This window comes from Chrysochloris asiatica, unplaced genomic scaffold (assembly GCF_000296735.1).
Source record: "Chrysochloris asiatica unplaced genomic scaffold, ChrAsi1.0 scaffold00038, whole genome shotgun sequence".
Taxonomy (NCBI): Eukaryota; Metazoa; Chordata; class Mammalia; order Afrosoricida; family Chrysochloridae; genus Chrysochloris; species Chrysochloris asiatica.
This window is the reverse complement of record NW_006408556.1, coordinates 17,984,832-18,011,988: the sequence shown is the minus strand read 5'-3', so window position 1 is coordinate 18,011,988 and position 27,157 is coordinate 17,984,832. Positions and strand designations below refer to the sequence as shown.

Below are 27,157 nucleotides of genomic sequence, written 5' to 3'. Positions count from 1 at the left end.
CTCAACGGCACTTAACAACAACATGTATTGGATCTTACTTAACAGCACTTAACAGCAGGTCTATTAATTCTTTCCTAAAAATTAATTATCCTACCCAAAGACCTGGTATGGCGCTCTAGGATAAGCACTCGACAGCTAGGTTAATTTGAACCACAAGGTTGACACTTCAAACTCACCGTTTGCTCCTCTGAAACTCTATAGAGGGTTGCTATGAGTCAGTGCCAACTCAACAACACTTAACAACAATAATAGGTCTGTTAATAAGTGTAACTTGGAAACGATGAGAAGTAATTTTTTTTAATTACACTATGATTTTGTTGTTAAAGTTTTCGTTTTGTATTAAAGAAGACAGAATCACTATATAAAAGCACACCTATCTTTTTTTTAAATATCAATGATTTAAGGATGTTTCTTGGGAAGGATAAAAATATGACTGTTGATAATGTACTTTGTACATCAACAAAAATGTAATTTAAACAAAACATTTTACATTCCAAATCTTTAAATTCATGAATGACTTTGATAAAAAAAAAAAAAAAAAAAAAACTGGCTTTGTCTTATACGTCGTCTGATAAAAGATGAGTAGTTTTTTTCACTTTTTTTTTTTTTTTTGCAACTAGGACAAGACTATTAGACATTGGAATGTCTTTAATTTGTTATTACATGATCTTTTTACAATTAGGTTTTTTTCAACTTTTAGTCATTGCTATTGTTAAGTGTTGTTGAGTGGGTTACAACTCATAGCATCCCTGTACAGGGTTTCTGAGAAGTAGCTGGTGGGTTTGAACTGCTGACCTTGTGGTTCCAGCCCAATGCTTATCCTACAGCATCACACCAGGAGTAGCAGGAAATATAAATATTTTTTAACGAGTTTAGAAATGTATTTAAAGAAAGACATATACAACTAATCTCTAGTAAATAGTGATTAATAATTTTCCCTCAACTTCTCAGGAACATTTGCATTTTTCAAAGTGTTGCCTATTTGACCTTTTAGAACTGGAACTGAACTCACTAGTGTGTTTCAATTTTTAGACCAGCATTAGATAGGTATATATGGGGGACAATAATACTAGTGAGGTACACACACCATAGAATGGTCAACCATTCGAAGTCAAAAGGGCAGCATTTACCCAAAAGACAAAGTTCAGAAGGGTTGGGAGAGAAGAAGGAATAGACATAAGAAACCCAGAAACAGTCAGATAAGTGATGTGAAGTTGAAAGGGTTATAATCATTGAGATGAAAGAAAATATATAGTCTTTCAATATAAAACTGCTGATCTGCTCTGTAAACCTTCACTCAGGTCACAATTTGTTGTTGTTGTTATGTGCCATGGAGTCGGTTCCGACTCATAACCACCCTGCATAGGGTTTCTGAAGCTGTAAATCTTTATGGGAGCAGAAAGCCTCATCTTTCTCCTGCGGAGCAGCTGGTAGTTTCGAACTGCTGACCCTGAGGTTAGCAGCCCAATTTGTAACCACTATGCTACCAGAGCTCTGGTAGCGTAGTGGTTACGAATCGGGCTGCGAACCTTAAGGTCAGCGGTTCGAAACTACCAGCTGCTCCGCGGGAGAAAGATGAGGCATTCTACTCCCGTAAAGATTTACACCCTCGGAAACCCTGTGCAGGGTCGCTATGGGTCGGAACCGACTCGACAGCACATAACAACAACAACAACAATGCTACCAGAGCTCCTTTGGCAGCTCACAATAGAACATTAAAAAAAACAAAAAAAAGTGTTACCAATTTGGATTAAAGTCTAAAAGGATCTACACAGAACTTTGAAAGCAGTTCTAAAATGAGGTTATATAAATTTAAATTTTCTTTCTTTTCTTGTCTTCATCATCATTGTCCTCTTCCTTCTCCGTTTTCCTACTCCTGTTTCCTTTCTTCCTCTTTTTCTTCCCTTCCTCTCCTTCCTTTTCTTCCCCTCTTCCTCTGCCTCTCACTCATCTCCTGCTTTTCCTCTTCTTGTCCCCTTCCTTCTTCTCTCCTCTTTTCCTTTGTCTTCATTTTGGTTCAATATCTACAAGATGGTGTATTACCTAAGTTACTAGAAAAAAAACTGGTTGTCTTTCAGTGAAGATGAAATCACTCAGTCAGATTTCAAACCAGCACTCAGGTACCTGAGCTTATGCACAGAGAGATTACAGTAAAAATGGGGCATGACTGAGTCATATCATTTTGAGACAGTAGACCTTTTCAAACAGAAACAACAAAATATCTGAAGCAAGAGTTTTCAAAACACATTTCACACCAAAAGTAGCCCTCTAGTTGATGGCATTTCAGGTGAATGTTGGCAGCCAACCTTCACTAAGACCCATCTGGTAGCGGCAGTCAGCCAAAAATGATACTGGACCTGTGGGGATGGACATCTCAAAAAATCTGAAAACACTTCCTAAAGCTTGACAATGTAGACCCAGAGAGGGAGAGAGGCTGTGCGGTGACGACCAGGGGCCAAGCTTGCAGGGTATCCCCTTTGGTTGACTGATGAGGCATGGAGGGGATTGTAACCATAGCAATGAAATGATATACGATAGGATGAATGTAAAGCTAATGTTCTCCCATGTAAACTGTCACATAATTCACAATAAAACTTTTTTTAAAAGCTTAACGATGATCTGTTGTAGTTGTTGTTAAGTGTCATCGAGTCAGTTCCAACTCCTATCTACCCTGTATAGAGTGTCTGAGGAGTGGCTGGTGGTTTGAACCTCAAACCTTGTGCTTATCCTACAGTGTCACACTGATTACCAACTTCAAACAAACACACTATCTTTAGTGAACCATTTGACATTGTCAATAGTTGACAGTTCCTGCAATCTCATATGACTTTCCCCTAAGAATGCTCAGCAACTGTCAAGGAAATGAAGAGCCACCTCCCTCCACCGCAGGTTCACTGACACAGGAAGTGAGTAGACAGGTGGAGCGAGGGGATGGGGTTAGGATGCATAGGGTAAAGAGAAAGGAATCCCTGACTGCCTAACTGAAGCCCGACTAAGTGGTGAGGGACCACTGGGATAGTGGGGAGCTCCATGAACTGACTTGATCTAAGATGTCACCAAGGAGACAGGCTGAGAACCATGGCTCTGCCCTGGACTGGGCCTATGACCTTGGAGGGCGGGACCCATCTGCTTGTATCCGCATCTGTGTCTTTCCCGCTGCACTTCTTACCCTGTGTTACACTCAGCAGGGACCACTAATCACTGCTGAAGAGTTAGGTGAATAGGAAAGTCTGAATCATTATTAATTGATGAAATTATTCATTTTGACTTTGATTCATTCACGGATTCCATCATCCATAGTTTTTTATCCCTAGTATCTGCAATGAAAAAAAGTTAGATAATGTGTTGGTTCATTTTTTTCCCCAGCTCTCATGGTATTTCTAGCCTATGCAAATTGGGCCTAAAGAAGTGGTTTCAACAGAATCTGAGTTTCAGGGTAACTTTATGTGGGCTGCTTTATCAAAAAGAAATAAATGAACGAGGAGGCTATATCCATGACCCCAGTATCACTGATCAATAACCACATGTGATTAAAGTAAAGGGAAAACTACTATATCTAAAAAGTAAATACTTTTATAAAACAAAAAGACTTAGTTCACTAATGATCCAATCTTCTCACACCCAGCAATTCGTTTTGGACACAAAAAACCAAGAGTTTTGCCCTATTGTTAAAAAATACACATAAGCAGTAAATGCCACCCAAATCCCAACCCACTACAATCAAGTTGAAGCAATGAGGAGGATTCATTCTAAATCACTTGGATTACCTTTGGTGTACATTTTTATAGTGTTTGTGGTTTATGAGCAGAACCAACTTGGATCAGCCCTTCCCATTGGTGGAAAGACAATTGTTGTTGTTAAGTGCTATTGAACTGGTTCCAACCCACAGCGACCCTGTACAGGGTTTCCAAGGAGCGACTGGTGAGCTTGAACCACCGAACTTGCTCTTCAGATGGACTTTGCAGTCCAGCACATTAACCCACAGCGCCACACAACAGCAAGCTCAATAAAAGAGATAGATCATTGTTCAAGGGGCAGCCCTTCTTCTTTTGCCCCTAAGAATTTCAACCAAATTCTCAGATTTGGAAAATCTCTTAATTCTGATTGTTTTTTTCCTATTTGTCATAACATTTGCATAACTAACAGCTTCTTCCAACATGACTTTGGATGACTACAAATGACTCTCATAATTTGGTTTAGACCATTCAAAGGAGACAAAATCAAATACAGTCCTGCTCCCTGGAACTTGCTGGGTCTCATGGTTGCTATAATGGAGAAAATCTATAAGGAGCTCAGTTTTAGGCAGTCAAGATCCTCAGAGAAAAGGAAGAATCCTGAAAGACAGAAACATAGTAGAAAGGAGGTCCAGCAGGAGTCAGGGGACCTGAGTTCACATCCAGCTTTCTGTCTCCTGTGTTACCTAGACTCTTTGGATTGGCTGCTAACCAAAAGGTTGGATGTTTGTATCCACCCATAGTCTCCTCACTGATCTATTTCTGAAAAATCAGCCACTGTGAAGTACAGTTCTTCTCTGATACACATGGGATCACCATGAATTGGAAATGACTTAATGGCAAATGGATATGTTACCTAGAGCCGTCACACACATTATGATCTCGTCTCCTCATTGACAAAATGCTAAGGTAGAATTAGATTCACCTGAAGTTCTTCAAGTTCTAAGTCTCTGTGATTCTACAGCTAGTTCTGAGGGCTAGGGAGCTTGTTCTTCCTTCCTTCCTTCCTTGCTGTCTCTCTTTTTTTCTTTCTCGCTCTCTTTCTCTCTTTCTTTCCTGTCTCCTTTTCTTCTCTCCTTCCCTTCCATCCAATCTTTCTCTTTCTCTTTTTCCACAGGGCTTGCTAAAGGCTGGCAGATTCTTCCCAGCAGCCAAATAGTCATTACCAGAAGCACCGCAGTTAAACAGAGGGAAATGTTTAGGTAAGCATTATAATGGGCACGGAAATAGAGAGACCACAATTCAAAGCATAAGTCATCGTAGATGAGAATGCACATGTTTGGGGCTAGGTTTATGAGAAATGAACGGGATGATGCTGTGCTGGCGAATCCCTGGGCTTGTGTTTTCTTAATGCCAGGAGTGATTTATTTTCTGGTAAACAGTTTTGCTCAAGTAGGGCATCCAATTACTACAAACCTTGTTTGGTATAAAAACGAACTGCATAGAAAAATATTGCCTTAGCAAGGTTTAACTGGTTGTTAATCCAAACATGTGGCAGAGCCCAAATTCCAGGGCTCAAAATATCCTCCTGATTCTCAGCAGCATCCCAAAGTCCAGAGGAGATCATAATCATCACTCTCAATGAGGCGTGACTCCGAGGTAGCGTATGGAAAGAGGACATTTCCAGAAAAACCATCGTATGGAAATCATGTCCGCTGGGGGAGGCAAGACCTCCCTTAGGTACAAGTTCTGCTCAGCTCCTTTGAAGTATAAGGTTTGGATTGCTTTAGGAGAATGTTAAGAAAGATGATTTTTTTTTTTTTTTAATTCTCCCTTTCCACACAAATCTCTTCACATAAGCTCTGTTCCCTGAGATGTTTCATCACCTTAAGAAATATATTTAAAACAGACACTAGTAAGAGTATCCTTTTGTAAGTAAAGCAAAGGACTAACCTTTTAGTTTTTTAAACAACACACACCTACAAAAATTGCCTCCTTTAAATAATCTGGGTTTGCCTCTTAGCCTCCATAAAACCAATTGTCATATTTTAAATAGTTTATTTTCAAATGAAACCACAGAGCTTGAAAGAACATGAGAAATCAGGAAAGAAGAAAACAAGAGTCAGAGAGAACAAAAGAGAGAACCAGAAAAACAAAGAACGAAAAAGAATCAGGTCAAGAAAAATTCACTTCTGCACCAAAAAGTGTTTTAAAAAGAAAGGAGATTACATTTAACACCCAAATCTTCCTGCTTCCCACATCCCTCTTCGAGGTGTTTCCTGCTGTACTAATAGTTTTTCTGTTGGCTCCATGAGGTGTCCAATGACTGTGCATTCTGAGTACTGCAATACACACTCTCCCTTCATGCCCTGAAGGATTCGCTTCAAATACTTTTCCTATTTCAAGGTGGCAGTTGGCAGTCGGAAAGATCCTAAATGACTTTGGAGTCATTTGAGTTGAAAGGAACGTGTAGTGTCAGCTTACCAAGCACACAGACACACAGCCTTGCCACGAGGCAGCGGACTCCTGGCTGCCTGCACCGGGTTCCCTGCCACTCAACTCACAGCATCACGGCATGCGGGGACTCAGCCTAAAGAAATCTTCAGCTTAGAATTTCCTCTGCTTGCAAGTAGGCTGATCACTGAAGGATGCCTTCCCTGTTGACTCGTGCAGATCACGTTAATTTAAGGATTCCAAAGAGGGGGATTTCCTCCATGGTGGTTCATTCCAATGCTTCATAACCCTGTCAACCAGGACCTTCTTCTTCTCTAACCCTAATTTCCCCTGCTGCAGCTCTAGCCTCTCATTTTTTTTCCTGTCTTCATTGGAAATGAAAAACAGCTGCACACCATCTGCATAATAACCGTCCATAAACTAGGAGACCATTCTGAAATCAACCAGGTCCTTGTCTTCACTTAGGTGAAAGGCTCACTACCCTCCCTTTCTCTCATCCTTGTTGGTTTCTAACTCTTTATTATTGTCATGACTTTCTGTGTCACTCAAATGTTCAAGGACAGAGCTAGAAATTTATGAGGACTTGCCTAATACTAAGCAAATGTGTGTGTACAGGAGGGAAACTTACTTCCCAGTAGTCATTATTATTTTTTCTTTTTAATTTATTTTACTTATTTTTGTTGTTAAGAATAAACACCAGAACATGCATCAATTCAGCAATTTCTACATGTATAATTTAGTGACGTTGTTTACATTCTTAGAATTGTGCATTTATTCTCACCCTTCCTTTGGGAATAGTTCTTCCCCTATTGACATAAACTCACTGACCCCTAAATTTCCCGTCTAATTTTTTGAGTTACTGTTGCCAATTTGATCTCATATAGATCTTTAAAATCGCAATACTCAAGGCAGATATTCTTTACTAATTAAGCTAAACTATTGCTTAGTTTTAAAAAGACTTCAGAGGAAATTTTTGGTTTGAGGTTTTAAAGAGTTTCCTCTCCATGGGGTTCTCTATCTCTCTCTCTCTCTTTTTTTTTTTTTTTCCGGTCTTCTAAACTTTATTTAAGAAGCTCTGGTAGCATAGTGGTTACGAATCAGATTGCTAACTTCAAGGTCGGCAGTTAGAAACTACCAGCTGTTCCACAGGAGAAAGATGAGGCTTTCTGCTCCCGTAAAGATTTATAGCCCCGGAAACCCCATGTAGGGTCACTATGAGTCAGAACCAACTCCACGATACTTAACAACAACAACAACAAACTTTATTTATCTTGTTGTTAAGTATATATACAGCAATCATACACTAATTCAACAGTTTCTGAATGTATAATTCAGGGAGTGTTATTCCATTCATCTGCAACCATTCCCACCCTCTTTTGCTGAGTTGCTGCTCCCTTACCCCTAAGGTTCCTGTCTAATCTTTCCAATTGCTGTTGTCAATTTGATCCCATGAAGAGAGTTCTTAGAAGAACATAAAAGTTCAAAGCAGACCATTTTTACTAAATAAGTTCAACTTCTGTTTAGCTTTAAGATAACTAGAGGGAATATTTTTAATTTAAGGTTTAAAGACTATTTTAGGACAATAGTTTCAGGGGCTTATCTAACTTCCATAGTTTCAGAAACTCTAAGGTCCATAAGAAATTGAAATTCTGTTCTGCGTTTCTCCCCTTTTGATCTAGATTCTTCTAGGGAATCCTTGCTCAAAACGTTCAGTAATGGTAGCTAGGCGCCATCCAGTTCTGGTCGTATGGTAAAGGAGGCAGTTGTTCCTGTAAGCAGTTAGCCACACTGCTGACTCCCCTTCTGTTGTTCCAGGTGAATAGGAGCCAATTGGTGTGCCTTGGATGACTGCTTACAAGCTTTTAAGATCTCAGGTACTACACAATGAACTAAGTAATTTTTTAGAACAAATAACTGGGGTGCCCCATGAAACCATGACCCTAAGCCTCCAAGCCAAGGAACCAAATTCCATGAGGTGTTTGGTTGTACATAATCAGCTCCAGCAGCTACTCTTATTTGTTGTTGTTGTCATTATAAATTTATCTATCATACAACCTTTTTACAGGCGTACACCTCATTGGCAACAATTACAATAATTGGCTATGCAACCCTCCCTTTTTTAAGGCAATTTTACAATCACCATTAAGCCGCACCTCTTTTTTCTCTACTTCCCATCCCTGGTAACCACTAATAAACTTTAGTCTCTATACACTTACTCGTTCTTACCTTTTTACATAAGTAAGTTCATCCAATATTTAACCTTTAGTGGTTGACTTTTTTCTTTCACTCAGCATGGTATCAAGATCTATCCATACTTTAGCATTTCTGTGTTGTTGTTGTTGTTATCATTTAGTGTTGTTGTTATCATTTAGTTGAATAGGTTCTGACCCATAGCAGTCCTGTATAGGGTTGGTGATCTTGAACCTCCAACCTTGCAGTTCAGACTGACTTTGCAGTCCAGCACATTAACCCACAGCCTCTCGCCAGGACTCCTCAACTATATGTATATGCCAAATTTTCTTATCCACTCATCTGTTAATGGGGCATTTAGGTTATTTCCATCTTTTGGCCTTTGTAAAAAGTGATGCAATTAACATTTTTTGAATCTCTGCTTTCAAATAAAAATTAGGGGGTGAGGGCATAGTCCTGGGAGCTAAATTGCTGGGTCACATGGTAACTCTGTTTTTTAGTTTTTTAAGAAACAGGTCCACTGTTTTCAACAACATTTTGCATTCCCACCAGCAACGGATAAGGGTTCCGATCTCCCTATAGCCTCTCCAGCATTTATTATTTGTAGTTTTGTTCTTGTTTTAGCTTAGCCATCCTGTGGCGGATGTTGTTAAGTGCCGTGGAGTCCATTGTGATTCATAGCAACCCTCTCTATATAGTGTTTCCAAGGAGTTGCTGGTGGGTTTGAACCGCCAACCTTGCAGTTAGCAGTGCAGTGTTTATTCTCCAGTGCTACCCCAGGACTCCTTTAGCCATACTAGTGGAAGTGTCATTTTTTGTTTTCTTTTCGTAAATAATTGTTTTCTGTGCTGTCTCAGCTTGTCGTGCTTTCTCTAATACTTAATTTTTCAAAGCAGATTTAGGTTTACAGAAAAACTGCCCTGCAAGTATCGAGAGTGTCTCTATACCACCCTCTCTCCCCGGATCAGTTTCCCTACGATCAACGTTGTGCTTTGTTGCTGTTATATGCCATCCAGTCACTTTCCACTCATAGCGACCCTGTATAGGATTTCCAAGGAGTAGATGGTGAGTTTGAATTGCCGACCTTGTGGTTCAAGCCAATCTTGCAGGTCCGGTGCTTCCTCCCACAGCCCCACACCAGGACTCCAACATTTTGAATTACTGTGGTACATTTGGTCTAATTGACACATCGTTATTAACTAATAATTTCCATAGTTCTCTTAAGAGTTCTTTCTTTGTGTTGCACAGTTTTATGGCTTTTGACAAATACATAATGTTATGTATCTTCCATACTGTGTCCTACAGAATAGCTTCACACCCCTTAAGATTCCCTGTGCTCCACCTATTCATCCCTCCTCACCTCTCCTTGAACAAGTTAAATTTCAAACTTTTACTGGGGAAGCTCCAACAAATAAATTACACAACATATATTATTGCTATTAGCTGTTGTTGAATTGCTCCCCAGCTCAATGGAGACCCTATGACAAATGGGATTGAACCACTGTGACACATCAGACATTCACTGACTACTTTTCAGAAGTAGATGCCAGGCCTGGCTTCCTAGTCTGTCTGAGTCCGGAAGCTTTGCGGAAATCTGTCCAACATCACTGCAACATGCAAGCCTCATGCCAAATGGGTGGCGGCTATACTTTGGTTCATCAGTGGCCATTCTTAGTCTTTGTCTTCTGATTACATTTTAAACCAATGACATGTACTATTTGAACCCTTATGCACATATTTATTATAGCCTTTTTTCAAATCTGACAGTATTTAGCCAGGATATCAAAAAGAAAAAAAAAAAAAAAACTAAACTAACTAAAGGCCGAATGTTTTTAGTGAGCAAAATTTACTAAAACTCTGGCTTTTGATTATGAACTATCACCATTTTAGCTAAAATACAAACTTTTTTTTTTTTAATCAGGATATATCAGGAAATGGGTTATTTAGTTAAGTCTCTATCCTCTATCAGATGATATTTGATAATATCATTCCCGACATTCAAATGTACCATCAAAGGATCAGATGTGCCTGGGATTCAAGTGAGTTAGTGATTCAAGCCCTTATAGATTATCTTCATGAGTTTTCTAATAAAAAAGATGTCTCTTCATGAAAACTTTTGAAATGAAGCAACATTATAAATCCATTCTTATTTTGTATATTTTAGAAAAATAATTTTAATGAGGGGTCTTTAAATCATTGATTCTCAGCTTTTATTTTATACGCAACTGAGACAAAAGATAAAGAGTTTCCTGGATGTTAATCTACAAGGTTCTCTTCACTTGGTATCAAAGGTTTGTTATCAAGAATCAGCTATAATTACTTCTATCATCCTCAGAAGGCCTGTCCCAGTCACAGGCGAGGCCTCAGTTTACCTTCCTAGTCTCTCTTCTTACAGCTACTGGTTGCAATAACTAAGAGTAGTAATAGAAGAGAATCAGAGGTTGGAGGTAAAGGCCACCCAAAGTCATCTAAGAAGAAAGACCTGGAGATCTACTTCTGAAAGATCTTAAGCATGAAAAACCTTATGGAGCATAATTCTAGTCTGACACCCATGGGTCCCCCAGAGTCAGAGTCCAACAACATGAACTGGGAACCACCCTTACGTGTATTTTCACTCAGGCAAACTAAGGTATTTCATACTTACTATTATTATTATCGTATTATTTTGTTTGTTTGTTTTTTCATTTCCCTCCCCGAACAGATGACTCATTTTCATGGCTGGGACTATACCTAACTTGCTTCACATTTACAAGTGTTTCTCTTCAGATTTGATCAAGTTTTGTGACTTGCTAACAAACTTAAGTTTTGTTTTTCAAGAGTCACGATCCAAAAATCTTGAAACCGTATTTGAACATAGACCTCAATTGACTTCATGACACATCTCCAGGAAGCTGTGCAGAGGTTTGACTCTTGGGTCCAGTTCTTTTTATCCAAGACCCATCCTTTCTCTGGACTTCAGGTGCACTATTTTTAAATCTCCATGCTTGCTAAGGATTTATAAAGACTATTGGATCCCACTTTTTTCCTAGCCAATGCCCACACTTTATTCTAGTTCTCATTGCTAAAATTGAGAAACATGTAGGATTTATTTTTTCCCCTTTGGCAACAACTTCCCTTTGGACACTTCCTGCAGTGATTTCTTCCTACTCGTCAGAACCAAGGCCAAACGATTATCCATCTGTGTGACGGCTCCAGGCTCCAGAATAAAGCTGGACCTACCCAGACATGCTGTATGCAAGAACCAAGGTATGGGTGAGTGGAGCTACCTGTCTTAAAAAGAGAATTTCAGCCACTAAAGCTGCGCATCTGAAATTACCCTTGAGCTTCAGGCTTGACTTTTAAGAGGGAAAAAGAGGGGTGGGGAGGGAAGGAAAACATAATATAGCAAAACTGATCTCAGCACTACCCTTGGAGTCATTAATGTGGTTTCTAGCAAACTGCTCATAAAATTCATGGCAGCAGCTAATTGCTACCATGTTCTTCCTCATATATTCTCATATTAAATTTGAAAGAAAGAAAGAAAAGCCCTTTCAAAGCCATATTAATCCATGCACAGCAGTGGAATGCATGATCTAAAGTGAGCCCTTTGCATCAGCATAGCTCTGTGGGCTAGCTGTCAAACTGTGGATTGCATGTCACTCATAATACAATGAACAATGCCTTTGCCAGCTCTGGCTCTTGCCTCTGGTTAGCTTCCCTTATCCCTGAGAGCACTCACCAGCACAAAGTGCCTTGTGAGTGCACACATGTGGGTGTCAGCACATGAACACGAGTGTGTATTTCAGCCTTCAAGCCATCTTGAGGCAATTCAAGCAAAATCTTGGTATACATCTTTCTGCCTCCACCCTAGATGCATATTTGCTTGAACGTTCTCAGCAGAAGACTGGTGGCCAGTGGCCAAATTCAGACTGCAGCTTTGTACCCCATGAAGATGCTCCCTATGCAATGTGCTAAAAATACCTGCCTCACCACAGGAAGCTCTTGTAGGAACCTAAAGAACCGCAAACTCAATATGCCTATCACACTTTCTGAAATTCTTACTAGTAGAAGGCTCCTGTTGGAATTAACCAATTATTCAGCAAGTATTCATCCAAACTATTACTCAGATGAGATGCACTGGTATGGTGTACTGGTTAGTGGCTTACAGGCCAGTTTCTATTTTGATTAGTCATGACATCCATTGTGGTTGGGTGTGGCATCCATTCCACTTAGTCTTGGCATATCTTCTGATTGACCAAGCCAGTGTCATATATGTATATATTGGTATATATGTAAATGTATTAAATACAATAAATCTAGCATGACAACAAATAGGAGACCAGAATAACTGAATGACAGACAGCTACCTAAATGCATGGTCAGGTCTATCAGGAGCAAGTTTGTCTGGGAATTCTCTCAGATGTAATAATCACCAATGCTCACAACAGTCATGGAGTCCTGGTGTGGCTCTGTGGGATGATAATGCGCTAGACTGCAAGGTCGGCTTGCACCGTAAGGTCAGAGGTTCAAGTTTCCTCAGAAACCCTACACAGGGTAGCTATGAGTCAGAACCAACTCGATGTATCTCTCACTCATGTCCTGGATACTTTTCATTGCCAACCCAATCCGATACTAGTTCTGAGCCAGCCCAGTTCAAGCCAAGCAGTAATTAGAAACTCTCCTAATCAATAGGAACACTTGAAGTTGTTTGGAATCCATTATAGAAATAGAAAGCTCACTCTGTCCCATTCCACTCTTATGCACACTTGGCTAAGCTTCTGCTTCTAACCAGACAAAAGTCCCTAGACCCCCAAAGCACCTATCCTCCATTCTAAGAATATTGCCTCTGCCCAAATACACTTCCTATTATGTCATGCAAACCCTATGGCATCTTTGGATGTTTTTATCAACAAAATTCAACCCAAATTCACCACTGACATTGTGAACCACAAGGTCTGTGGTTCAAACTCACCTACAGAGTCGTTATGAGTCGAAACCAACTCGATGGCACTTAACAACAACAATGGTGATAGAGGTGCTTGGTGTTTGTCCAAAGACAGGATGTTGTCCATGAACATTGCTACACAGTGATGATTGCAAAGTAGTAAAATATCGTTAGAACTTTATTATCAGTGGAGACGGGAGTGCAAGTTAGTGCTTATGCAAGTTTGTGGGATGACCCTTTGTAGTCTCTAAAAATTCTAGATGATTCTGGAAGAAAGGTTCCCATTAATAATATAACCCATATGATTGAAGATCTACAACCATTGAGCATTACCTTTCTGTTTAATATTTAAATAAAATAGCCCAAGCCTTCATCCACTTTATCTGTGGGTAATGCAGTGTTTACCCAATATATCCCAGAATGTCTATAAGGAATTTACAGCCCTGGTAGTGTAGTGGATTATAAGATGGGTTGTTAACCACAAAGGTCAGCTGTTGGAGTCTACCAACCACTCCATGGAAGAAAGGTGAGGTTTTCTGCTCCCATGTTTACAGACTCAGGAACCCTACACAGCATCACTGTGAGTCAGAAGGAGTCCTGGTGTGGAGCTGTGAGTTAATGCACTAGATGGCAAAGTTGGTTTGAATCCCTAAGTTGGAAGTTCAAGTTCACAGGCCACTCTTCAGAAACCCTATACAGGGTCACTGTGGGTTGGAACCTACTTGACGGCACTTAACAACAACAACAACATGAGTCAGAACCAACTCAGTGGCACACAACCACCACTGGAGTGTCTCTGGTATGTCAAGCTCAAACTCTTATTCCTGGTTGATCTCCAACAACTGTGACTAGCTTGCCACCACACTTGTAGACTGTGTTCTTCTCATATACATCACTACCCCAAAATGTGTTGTTGTTGTTGTTGTTGTTGTTGTTGTTAAGTGCCATTAAGTTGGTTCCAACTCATAGTAACCCTGTATATGGCTTCTAAAGAGCAGCTGGTGGTTTTGAATCACCAACCATTTGATTAGCAGTCCAATGCTTATTCTATACTGCCACAACAGGACTTTCCTAGATATTTGTCATTAAGTGCCCTCAAGTCTGTTCCAACTCATAGCAACTCTGTATAGAGTTTCCGAGGAGTGGATGGTGAGTGTGCACCACTGACCTTGTGGTTCAAACCCACCTAGTAATTGAGTGGTTATCCTACATAGTCACCAACCAAACTACCAAACCCATTGCTTTTGAATGGATTCTAGCTCATGGAAATCCACATGCTTCAGATTAGAACTGCTCCATGAGGTTTTCAGTAGCCATAATTTTTCAGCAGAATTGCTGGATCTTTCTTTCACATTACTCTGCTGGATGGATTCAAACCACCATCCTTTCAGTTAGTAACCAAGCACAAGCTATTTGTGCTACCCAGGAACCTCCAAATGTAAACCAGTGCTCCTTAATTCTCCAATGCATACTCAACACTGGAGTCTTGTATGGAACAGACTTTTGAAGATTTGGTAATAACATGGTAGAATTACAGAAAGGATAAGAACCAACTGAAATAGGATATCTGATACCATTGTTCATAAAGTTTCTGTCTAAGCTCTTCATGAAGAACCCCTAACTGGCTATGTCTCTTCTATGGCCTTGGTTGGGCACGATTTCACTCCAGACCCATCACAGTACAGTCCCTCCATCATCGCCTTTCTTCCTCAACTTCCTGGCTGATATCACCTCCCTTTCTCCATTGTATTTTCTTAGGTTTGTTCAAAGAACTTTAAAATTTGTATAAAAATTATGCAAGGCAATTTTAGGCTACTTTTTTACTCAAATGCACCCATACAATTAAAACAGGATGTAAAGGAGCTCTGGTGGTGTAGTGGTTACGAATCAGGCTGCGAACCTCAAGTTTGACAGTTTGAAACTACCAGCTGTTCTGCAGGAGAAAGCCGAGGCTTTCTGCTCCCATAAAGATTTAGTCTCAGAAACCCTACACAGGGTCGCTATGAGTCAGAACTGACTCCACGGCACATAACAACAAAAAATGGTCAAAGGCTCATCAAGGTGTTTTCTTCAAAAAGAACAGTTCTCTACTCAATAGAAAGTCTGCTTTCCTGCTAGGAAGAGGCATGAATGTAACTTTGAAAAGAAGCAACTTTTCTTCTTTGGCTTCGCTATGATCCTAGGATTTATTCCAATTACTAAAGAGAGATTCTGGAGTCCTGGTGTGGCGCTGTAGGTAAATGCACTGGACTGCAAAGTCGGTTTGAACCACAAGGTCGGCTGTTCATGCTCACCAGCAACTCCTTGGAAACCCTATGCAGGGCCGCTATGGGTCGGAACTGACTTGATGGCACTTACCACCACCACCACCAACAAAGAGGGCTTTAGAGTTTCGAGTTTTCTTCATCATTTTCAGGTGGAGTTTAACGGAGTCCTAGAATCTGGAGGAGAAGGTGGAGAGCCTTAACCAAGTAACAGGCTTTTGTTTGATTCATAAACAAAAAATAATTAAAACAATGACATGAACTATGTTCTAGATACTCAAAAGTTTAGTGGGTGGGTCTTATAACTTGGATTTTGAAGATGACTGTTTTTCAAACAGTGAGTAAAAAAAAAAAAAAAGCCAAGTTATTGAATAACTACTTTCAAATTCACAAATCAGAAGCTAAAAAGGTGCTGGAGAACACAGGAGTGAGGGGCAAGGACACTAGAAAGCAAGTGTTCTCGTGGGAGAACACAGGGTCACCTGAAGGCCAAGGATGATGACGCCAGACACAGATGCTGAGGGATCTCAAGAGCCAAGCATCTGGTAAATGCAAGAATTTGAAGTCAGGATTCCATGGCCTAGAGGGTCCAGCAGGGTATACGTCTCCACATGGGTGGGTAGGATCCTGAAAGGCAGGTGATAGTTGCTAGGTGTGGTGGAGTGCAAAGAATTTTCACTGAAGTACCCACCAATCCTGCCAAGCTTCACAGACTTCAGTCTCCTTTTAGCATTCCTCTTTAAAACAAATCTTTGTTGAGAATATGCACAGCAGAACAGACACAAGTTCAACAGTGTCTACATGGAGAATTCAACGACACCGATTGCATTCAATGCAACCATCCTCACCCTCATTTTCTGAATTGTTCCTCCCCCACCAGGTTCCGTAGTGGTTATGAATCGAGCTGTGAACCTGAAGGTCAGCAGTTCGAAACTACCAGCTGTTCCGCAGAAGAAAGATGGGGTTTTCTCCTCCCGTAAAGATTTACAGCCTCGGAAACCCTGTACAGAGTTGCTATGAGTCGGAACTGACTCCACGGCACATAACAACAACAACAAAGCAAAGGAGATCTGGTAGTGTAGTGGTTACGAATCAGATTGCTAACCTCAAGGTCAGCAGTTCGAAACTACCAGCTGTTCCGCGGAAGAAAGATGAGGCTCCCGTAAAGATTTACATCCTCGGAAACCTTGTACAGGGTCACTATGAGTCGGAACCAACTCCACGGCACATAACAACAACCAGGTTCCTATCTCATCTTTTGAGTTGCTGTTGTCAATTTGATCCTATAAAGAAAGTTCTGTAAGGAGCTCTGGTAGGATAGTGGGCTGATAACCTCAAAGTCAGCAGCTCGAAACTACCAGCTTTTCTGTGGAAGAAAGATGAGGCTTTCTGCTCCTGTAAAGATTTACAGCCTTGGAAACCCTATACAGAATTGCTGTGAGTTGGAACCAACTCCACGGCACATAAACACCACCAGAAAGTTCTGTGAAAGAGCACAGAGCTCAAGGCAGATAGTGTTTACTAATTAAGCTAAGCAGTTGTTGTTGTTTTTAGGTGCTATCAAGTCCATTGCCACTCATAGCTACCATATGCACCATGCTCATAAATGCTAATCTATTTCAGCCCATTGTTGTAAGCACTGTGTCAATCCATCTCATTGAGTATCTTCCTCTTTTTTTGCTGACTCTCTGTTTCACCAAGCATGATGCCCTTCCCCAAAAACTGGCCCCTCCTGATAACCTGCCCAGAGTATGTGAGAGGAAGTCTTACCATGCTTCCTTCAAAGGAGCATTCTGGCTGTACTTCTCACAACACAGATTTGTTCATTCCTATGGCAGTCTGTGGTGTAGTCAATATTCTTCAACATCAAAATTAAAGTGCATCAATTCTTCTTGCAGTCTTTCTTATTCATTATCCAGCTTTCATATGAGGCAATTGGAAATACAATGGTTTAGGCTAGGCGCACCTTTGTCGTCAAAATGATATCTTGGCTTTTTAACACCTTTAAGAAGTCTGTTGCAGCAGATTTGCCCTTTGCAATATGTTGTTTGGTTTCTTGACTGCAGCTTCTATGGGTGTGGATTGTGGATACAAGTAAAATGACATTATTCCCCCTCCCTGACACGGCCAAGGTTGCACGCATGAGGACTGTCCACCGCCACCGCACTATGTCACCTCCTACCTTCTGCGAATAAAGCCTTTTATGGATTAAGAAGAAAAAAGTAAAATGAAATATTTGACAGCTTCAATATTTTCTCTGTTTATCATGATGTTGTTTATTGATCCAGTTGTGAGAATTTTTGCTTCCTTTATGTTAAAGATGCTTTAAGTTCTCTTCACTTTTAGCAAGTAAATTGTGTTGTCTGCATATTGTAGGTTGTTAATGAAACTTCCTCCAGTCTTGATGCTGCATTCTTCATACAATCCAGCTTCTTGGATTATTTGCCCAGCACAAAAATTAAATAAGTATGGAGAAAGGCTAGAACCCTCAATACATTTCCTGATTTTAAATCACATTGAATTCCCTTGTTCTGCTTGAAAAACGGCCTTTGTCTATGTACAGGTTCCCCATGAACACAATGAAATGTTCTGGAATCCCCATTCTTCCCAATGCTATTCATAATGTATTAGAATCCACATAGTCAAATGCCTTTGCATAACCCATAAAACACAGGTAAACATCAGCAGGGTAAGACAGTTATTTCTGTGATTTAAAATTATATGTTGATTTCAAGAAAAAGAAAAGAAAGGAATGACTAAAGTAGACAGAATGGTTTATTTGTTTTTTTTCACTCATCATGATTCCTGACCCCTTTTTAATAGAAATAACCCTTTGGGTACCTCGTGTAACTTTAAAGACGATTTAAAGCTGGTCTGGCTTACAGTAACTTTTGAGAATTTTGTTATCCATTTGAAGCCAGAGAATCAAAGAGAAAACAGATGTTATAATGTTCCCAAATTGTTGTAAATGTGTGCATTTTGACTAAGATGAATGCAGGCCTCAAGAAATCCCCTGGCTTAACTCAATACGAGGGAGCTTCAAAAAGTTTGTGGACAAATGGAATTTAAAGATATTAGAATTTTTGCATGAACTTTTTGAAGCCCCCTCTCACAATACAACCTTCATCTGGTTTCAGTACCTTCTCAAAATAACAGTTGTTGTTGTTATGTGCCATGGAGTCGATTCTGACTCATAGTGACCCTCTACAGAGTTTCCGAGGCTGTAAATCTTTACAGGAGCAGAAAGCCTCATCTTTCTCCCACGGAACAGCTGGTAGTTTCGAACTGCTGACCTTGCGGTTCGCTGCCCGATTCGTAACCACTACGCTACCAGAGCTCCTTCAAAATAACAGTAGAAGCACCTAAACCTCAGAGTAAAAGCAAGTAGCACAAGGTGGGAGATATTAGCATGGGAAAACTCATACATATTTGGGTGTCCTTGTAAATATGTGTGAAGCTACAACATAAGACTAGTTGGCTTGTCACTTGACTCCATCATTCCTCCCTTATCGCCAGATGGATCCTACCTGTGACTAGTAGAATGACACAAAGACACTTGCTGTTATTTTTGTTGTATGACATCGAGTTCATTCTGAATTATAGTGACCCTATAGAACACAGTAGAACTGCCCCACAGGGTTTCTTAAAGTATAATCTTTGTAGGAGCCAATCATCATATATATGTTTTCTTGAGAAAACTTGAGTCGGAATCATCAACTTTTTGGTTAGCAGTTCATTGGTCAACCATTGTACCATCTAGGCTCCTACAAAGACTCTACTACTGTTGAGTGCATGCATGTAGTTTCTGATCCATAGTAACTAGATGGGACAAAGACACTCAGAGTGTATAATTTATCACTCACTGGGTGACCCAGCTTAATAAGGAAATTGCTCGGTGGCAAAAAGACAGGAAGCAAAAGCAGAGTCAAATCCTGGAGCAGCTTTCATTCCACACCCAGGATGCATAAGTGGGAAGTCCAAAGTGTGTCTTTATTCAGTAGAATCCAAACAATATGACAAGCTATGGACAACATTGTGAAGTATGAGTATTCCAGAACACTTAATTGTGCTCATGAGGAATCTGTACCTGGACCAAGAGGCAGTTGTTCGAACAGAACACAGGAACACTAAATGGTTTAATATTAAGAAAGGTGCGCAACAAGGTTGTATTCTTTCACCATACTTATTCAACCTGTATGCTGAGCAAATCATCCGAGAAGCTGGGTTCTATGAAGAAAAACGTGGCATCAGGATTGGAGGAAGACTCATTAATGACCTGCGATATGCAGATGATACAACCGTGCTTACTGAAAGTGAAGAGGACTTAAAACATTTACTGATGAAGATCAACGAGCACAGCCTTCAGTATGGATTACATCTCCATGTAAAGACAACAAAAATCCTCACCACTGGACCAATTAACAACATTCTTAATAACGGAGAAAAGATTGAAGTTGTCAAGGACTTCATTCTGCTTGGATCAACTATCAACATTCACGGAAGCAGCAGTCAAGAAATCAAATGACATATGGCATTAGGCAAATCTGCTGCACAAGATCTTTTTAAAGTGTTGAAGAGCAAAGATGTCAGCTTGAGGACTAAGGTACACTTGACCCAAACCATGGTATTTTCAATAACTTCATATGCATGCAAATGCTGGACAGTGAATAAGGAAGACTGTAGAAGAATTGATGCTTTTGAGATATGGTGTTGGAGGAGAATATTGAAAGTGCCATGGGCTGCCAAAAGAACCAATAGATCCATTTTGGAAGAAGTGCAGACAGAGTGCTCCTTAGGTGGCCAAACTTTGTCTCTCATACTTCAGACATATTGTCAGAAAGGACCAATCGCTGGAGGACATCATGTTTGGTAAGCTGGAGGGTCAGAGAAAAAGAGGAAGACCCCCTACGGGATGGATTGGCCAAGTGGGAGCATCGATGGACTCAAGCGTGGCAACGGTAGTGAAGTTGGCCCAGGATCGGGCAGTGTTTCTGCTGTGCATAGGGTCTCTATGAGTTGGTATTGACTCGATGACACCTAACAACAATAACAGCAACAATTAAGAAAAGCAATGTATTTGAAATAAATGTGTATTCTTGTACAGGAAGTTCTTAAAGGAATTTGCAAAGAATAGGTACACACGATGAGCATAAAGTCAAGCTTCCAGTTTGGCTTAACTGAAAGACAGGCATCAAGGAAGTCAGTACTGTGATAGGGTGACCTATAACCTAGGGCTGAGGGGCTCCCCAGGACATAGTATGGGAAAGCCTCAGACATACCAGAATAGTTGATACTCTAACCACAATGAGTGAAGTTAGTGGCAATGCAACAATCAAAAAAGTAGTTTGTTTGTTTGTTTCTTCATTGTGTGTGTGAGAGAGAGAGAGAGAGAGAGAGAGAGAGATATGTTGGAACAACAACATAAGAGGGCTAGGGGCTGATTCTGGTGATGTGTAGTGGAAGGATGACATAATAATAAGAGCTCTCTTTAGCTTCTGCTTTGCTTTTGCGCTGTCTGGAAGACTGATCTTCAGGCTAAGAAACAGAAAATGAAAATCAGCTAAGGGTCTACCAAAGTCAAGAAGACTAGACATTAAGGACATTCTCAGGCTGCAAAACGTTAACTAGAGCTAGTCTGACCCTGAGATTCCAGTTCACCAGTAGTCTAGTTAGACACTGCTGTCATGTGCCTTATAGTCAATTTCAACTCATCACAATGCTGTACAGCACAGTAGAACTGTCCTGTAGGGTTTCCTAGGCTGTAGATAATCTTTAGGGAAGCAGTTCACCATGTTTTTCCTCCATGGAGTAGTTGATGGGTTAGACCCACCAACCTTTCAGTTAACTCTTAACCATTGCACCACCAGGGATCTTTGGGCTAGACAGCTGTTGTTGTAGTATGCCGTTGAGTTGCTTCTGACCCATACTAACCCTGTACAAGGGTTCAAAGGCTGAAAATCTCGATGGGAGCAGAAAGTCTCATCTTTCTTCTATAGAGTGACTGGTGGATTCAAACCGCCAATCATACAATTAACAGCTCAACACACAATCTACTACACCACCAGGGCTAGACAGTGGATCTACACAAAGCAGAGGCCTAGAAATCGCATCACTAAGCATGTCATGTTGGTCTTTTCAGTGGTGTCTGCCAATTCTCTGAGATGCAAACAAAGAAGAAATGAGAAGGGGGGAAAATATTAACTTGGATGAAAGGGAGAGTGGCAAAAAAAGATGGCAGCAGGGGAAGAGAGTAAGAGGACAGCAAGAGTTATTGGCACCAGAGGCAAATACTGTTTTATACACAATCCTGCCATAACTATGACCTACGGGATGATGCTTGAGCCCTGGTGTAGCGCACTGGATTGACAACTGCAAGGTCAGAGGTTCAAACCCACTAGCTGCTCTCAGAAACCCTATCGCGGGTCACTATGAGTTGGAACCAACTCAGCAGCACACAACATGTGAGATGGTGCATGGATAAACAAACAGGCAACTTGGCTGTGGGAGGGAGAGCAGGAGTACTGTTGTCATTGTTAAGTGTCATTGAGTCAGTTCTGACTAACAGCGACCCTATATAGGATTTCCAAGGAGCGACTGGTGGGTTTGAACACCAGGACTCGGAGAAGGAGTATATCCACATATATAGAGAGAGATTTGACAGAGGATGATTCAAACTTACCAGCCACTCCTCGGAAACCCTGTACAGGATCACTATGACACCGCACTTAACAACAACATTTGTACATGGACATTTACCTTTGTTGCCAAAAGAAAAAGAAGAAGAAGAAAATGACCACCAACTATCTCCATAGAAAAATTCCTCCCAGATTTAGACTTTCCTCTCTTTAACTTTGTTTGGTTTCTGAAATAATAGCTAACATGTGCATAACACTTTATTCCTTACCGCAGCCCTTTCATGTACATTATGATCTCATTTCATCCTCCCACCAGGGAAGTCGGAAGGGCCCATGGGTTAATGACACCTGTGCTCTGAAGGCAGATCAGAGCGGGGACTCAAAATAAGTCTCCTGATTGTAAATCTGAAACCACAGCCCTCCAAACTGGACAAGTGTCTCTTTAAATCCTTTGGTGGGGGGACACTACTGCCTTCAAGTTGAATCTGACTCATAATGACTCTACAGGACAGAACAGAACCACTCATGGGGTTTCCTAGGCTGCTTTCTCTTGAGGAGTGGCTCATGGGTTTAAATTGCCTACCTGTCAGTTCGCAGTGGAGCACTTGATCCCCTGTGCCATCATGGATCCTTTTTGTGTGTGGAAAAAGGGCAGTGTAAATTACTTAAAGAGCTGATTTGTCCATTAAAGAAATGGTCCCGACAGTTGTGGCTGCTCTCCTGATTACTGTTAAATTTGTGTTTGCTTTTTCTCAAAATTAACTTCATTATGTTCCTGAACCGACAGATGCCAACATGTACTGTAGGGAATTACAGTTCTGAGCTGGAAGGAAGCTCCCTCTTGGATGTCTTGCAAGACCCATCAAGGAACCTGATGGAAATTGAGTCTGTCATTAATGAGGCAGGGCAATTAGGTGCAGTGAAAATAACCTGAAACGACTGTGTCAGCAAGCTCATTGTACTTCCCATTGAAACTGAGCAGGGAGGGCTCCCGCAGGGCAGAGACCGTGTTGTTTAACGTTTATGTGCCTCATAGTGCTTACTGAAGTACTCACAAGGACAGTGGGAACCCATACATGTTTGTGAAATGAAAAAAATGTAACTAGTTTTACATGCTCTGTGAGATGTGGGAAGTCGACTGCTACTCATGGTGTCCCTATGTGTAGGCTACAGAGAGTTTGCAATGACGGATTATTTTGAAAGTAGATAGCCAGGCTTTTCTTCTGATGTGCTTCTGGATGGACTTGAATGTCCAACCTTTCGGTTAGGTTAGCCGTTAGTGTGTTAACTGTTTGCACTATACAGGGATTCCTAAAATATAGAAAGAGGTACAGAAAAGAAAAATGAAGACTAATGAATTAGGGTCTAGGGGTTTTCATCCCAGCTCCAGCCTTGTTCTGCCACTACAAGGTGACATCCTGTTGATTCCAGTTCATGGTGACCCCACATGTCATTGGACATTTATGTCTGTGACCCTTCATAAGCAGATCTGCAGACCTTTCTTCTGAGTAGCCTCTGTGTTCAAACCATCAAACTTTCCGTTATTGATGAGAGAGCATAACCATTTGCTCCACCCAGGGACTCCTAGTCTTATCCTGAGAACATTTTACTCTTCTTCCTCATGGGTAAAGCCTTTGAATGAAGAATGTGATGGTGGTGGTTACATGCTGTGGAGTCAGTTTTGACTCATAGTCACCTGTGTAGTGTTTCCGAGGCTATAAATCTTTACAGGAGCAGAAAGCCTCGTCTTTCTCCAGTGGAGTGGCTGGTAGATTCGAACTGCTGACCTGGTAGTTAGCAGCCCAACTCGTAAACTACTATGCTGCCAAATCTCCTTTGAATAAAGAATGGCAAGTTAAATATCTTATTTCTCAATAAGCTATTCAAAATACCCCAGAGGACGTTAGGTAAGTAAAGCAATTAACCAAAGCAAGGGAACAAGAAGAGGGTAGCGACCAGTCCAGATTAAAAAAGGAGAATACTAACTGGGAGGGAAAGTCAGTTTGGATCATTTCCCTTTGTGAAATGATCCTCCTGGCTACCACGAAGGCTGACGGGCTGCTTAAGGGTTAAATACATTACCAGCTGGCAAATGACCTCCTCAAGAGAGAAAGGGGAAGCAAGAGAGGCCAATGTTTCAGAAGTAACTTGTTTAATAAGAATAATCTCCCCCTTACATTTCTGAGACCACAGGGCAGTCACACCATCCTGCCTCGGGTCACCACACTCTGCTCCGCGAAGCCAGAGGAAATTATGGAAATTCATCATGGCTAAGTTTTCTGGACTGGTTATTACTCGCTGCTTTTTATCTTCCCAACAGTCCCTAAATTTAATTGCCTCGTTGTAATGGATTAACCTCTGAGGTCCACGGTAGCATTTATATTGTGTTCAAAGGGAAGGCTGTAGATTCTGAGCCAATTTTGGAGTATGCTTTTATTAGACCAGAACTGTCTCTGCTCAATTCTGAGTAACTGCAGCAAAAGCAAAGACACTTGTCCACAGAGGTCACACAAATGCCTAACCAAAGAGAAATGCAAAGAGAACCCCTCTTAACCTGAAGAACTCCATGTACCCCCAACTAACTGATTTCAAGATGGAAGAGTAGATAGCAATGATGGGAACTGTCATTCTGCAGATACGAGGGGGCTTCAAAAATTTCATGGAAAAATGGAATGAAAAGATACTGGAATTTCCCCACAGATTTTTAGAAGCCCTTTCACACATGATAAAAGCGCTGGTTTCACTGGAGGGACAGACCTGGGTTTTAATCTTTCCTGACTCATTTATTTCTCTACCTCTTCTAGAAAATTCTCACCAGGAGGAAAACAAAAAACAAAAAAACTACTGTCTTCCATCTATAAGGTATCTGAGAGGCACAAATGGTTTACTCTTGCCCTGGTAGTAGAGTGGATTATGTGTCGGGCTGCTAGCTGCAGTTCCAATTCACCTGCTGCTCCGTGGGAGAAAGATGAGACTTTCTGTTCTCCTAAAGATTTATAGGCTCAGAAACACTACGCAGGTTCACTATGAGTCGGAACCTACTCGAAGGCATGCAACAGCAGGCGTGCTAATCTAAAGGTTGGTGGTTCGAACCCACACAGTGGTGTCATGATAGGACGCTCTGGCAATCTGCTCCTATAAAAATTACAACCAAGGAAACCCTATGGAGCAGTTCTAACTCTGCAAAAGATGGGACTTTCATAAGTTGGGACCAACTTAACAGCAATGGGTTTTTGTTTTTTTTTTTTATCTCCCATCTATATAAAACACCCTCTTGATCCCACATTCCCATTTTTTTGGTATCCCTTAAAAACAAAATTCTCAAAAATATTAGCTTTCTCCCTGTGAGTCCACTTGGCTGGGCCAGGATTCTCAGTGATTTGGCAGTTAAGATGTGGCAATCCCATATGATGAGATCCGCTATGAGCAGCCAATCAATTGAAAGGCAGTTTCCCTGGGAGTGTGGCCTGCCCCCAGTATGTGTGGACATTGTGGGAAAGCTTGTTAGCTTTAACTGGATCCTCATCTGACCTCCAGTGCTTTGGACTGAAGACAGCAGCCTCCTGTATTGTCTGCTGATCTTCGGAGTCCTCAGTATTCTAACACCTGGTGACCTTGGATTCATTTCCCTCTGCAGCCTGACCTGCGACCTTGACTTCATCAGCTCCAGCAGCTACATGAGTCAGAATCCATCTGGCCTGTGGATTTGGAACTCGCCCTCCTCTACAACTATGGTAGCGTAGTGAGTTCTGAGTCAGGCTGCTAACAGCCAGATCGGCAGTTTGAAACTGCCAGCTGCTCCACGGTAGAAAGATGAGGCCTTCTGTTCCCGTAAAAGACACACAGCCTCTGAAACCCTATAAAGAGTCACTATGAGTCGGAACCGACTCCATGACAACAACAACACTACTACAACTGTGTGGGAGTCCTGATGTGGTGCTGTAGGATAAGCACTGGACCATAAGATTGGTTTGAACTGCAGCATCAGTGGTTCAAACCCATCAGCTGCTCCTCAGAAACCCTATAAAGCGTGCCTCAAGTCAGAACTGCCTCAATGTACTTAACAACAACTGTGTGAGTTATTTCCTTGATGTAAACCTCTCTCTTGCCATGTGATAAGAGAGAGGTTTACATCAAGGAGATAGATAGATAGATAGATAGATAGATAGATAGATAGATAGATAGATAGATAGAGTTGTTTTTTCTAAGTGCCATCAGTAACTTCAAAATCATAGCAACCCAGTATAGGGTCTCAGAGGAGCAATTGGTGAGTTTGAACTGCCAACTTTGTGGTTCAAAAGGACCTTGCAGTCCTGTGCTTTTCCTACAGTGCCACACCAGAAGGCCATATATATTTGGACATACATATGTATATGTATGTCGATGGCACTTAACAACAACATATATATCTGTTGTCCTGGTGTGGTGCCATAGGATAAGCACTCGACTTCAAGGTGGATTTGAACCTCAAGTTTGATGGTTCATATTCACTGGCTACTCCTCAGAAACCCTATACAGGGTAGCTATGAGATGGAACTAACTCGATGGCACTTAACAACACTCATCTGTCAATTTGTCATACTGTGGTGGCTTGTGAGTTGCTGTGATTCTGGAAGCCATGCCATGGTTATTTTAAACACCATCAGGGTCACCTACGGTAGACAGGTTTCTGATGAGCTTCCAGATGAAGACAGGCTAGGAAGATGGAGAGACGAGCTACTTCTGAATATTTAGTCATGGAAAACCTCATAAACAGCAGAGAAACACTGTCAGATATAGTGCCAGAAAATGAGTCCCTTGGGTTGGAAGGCACTCAAAATGTGACTGGGGAAGAGCTGCCTCCTCAAAGTAGAGTTGACCGTGATGACGCTAATGTAGTAAAGCCCGTAGGAGTAAAGTCCTTGTGACCTTCATTTGCTGATGGGGCACAACTCAAAATGAAGAGAAACAGCTGTAAACATCCTTTAATAAATGCAGCATGGAATGTACGAAGTATGAATCTAGGAAAATTGGAAA

At 41.1% G+C, this 27,157-nt stretch overlaps 1 pseudogene; it reads left to right on the top strand.

Annotated features, from left to right (window-relative positions):
• The first annotated feature begins 3,050 nt into the window (after nt 1-3,050).
• The window catches only part of LOC102818981, a 45,749-nt pseudogene continuing 21,642 nt past the window's right edge, over nt 3,051-27,157 (top strand).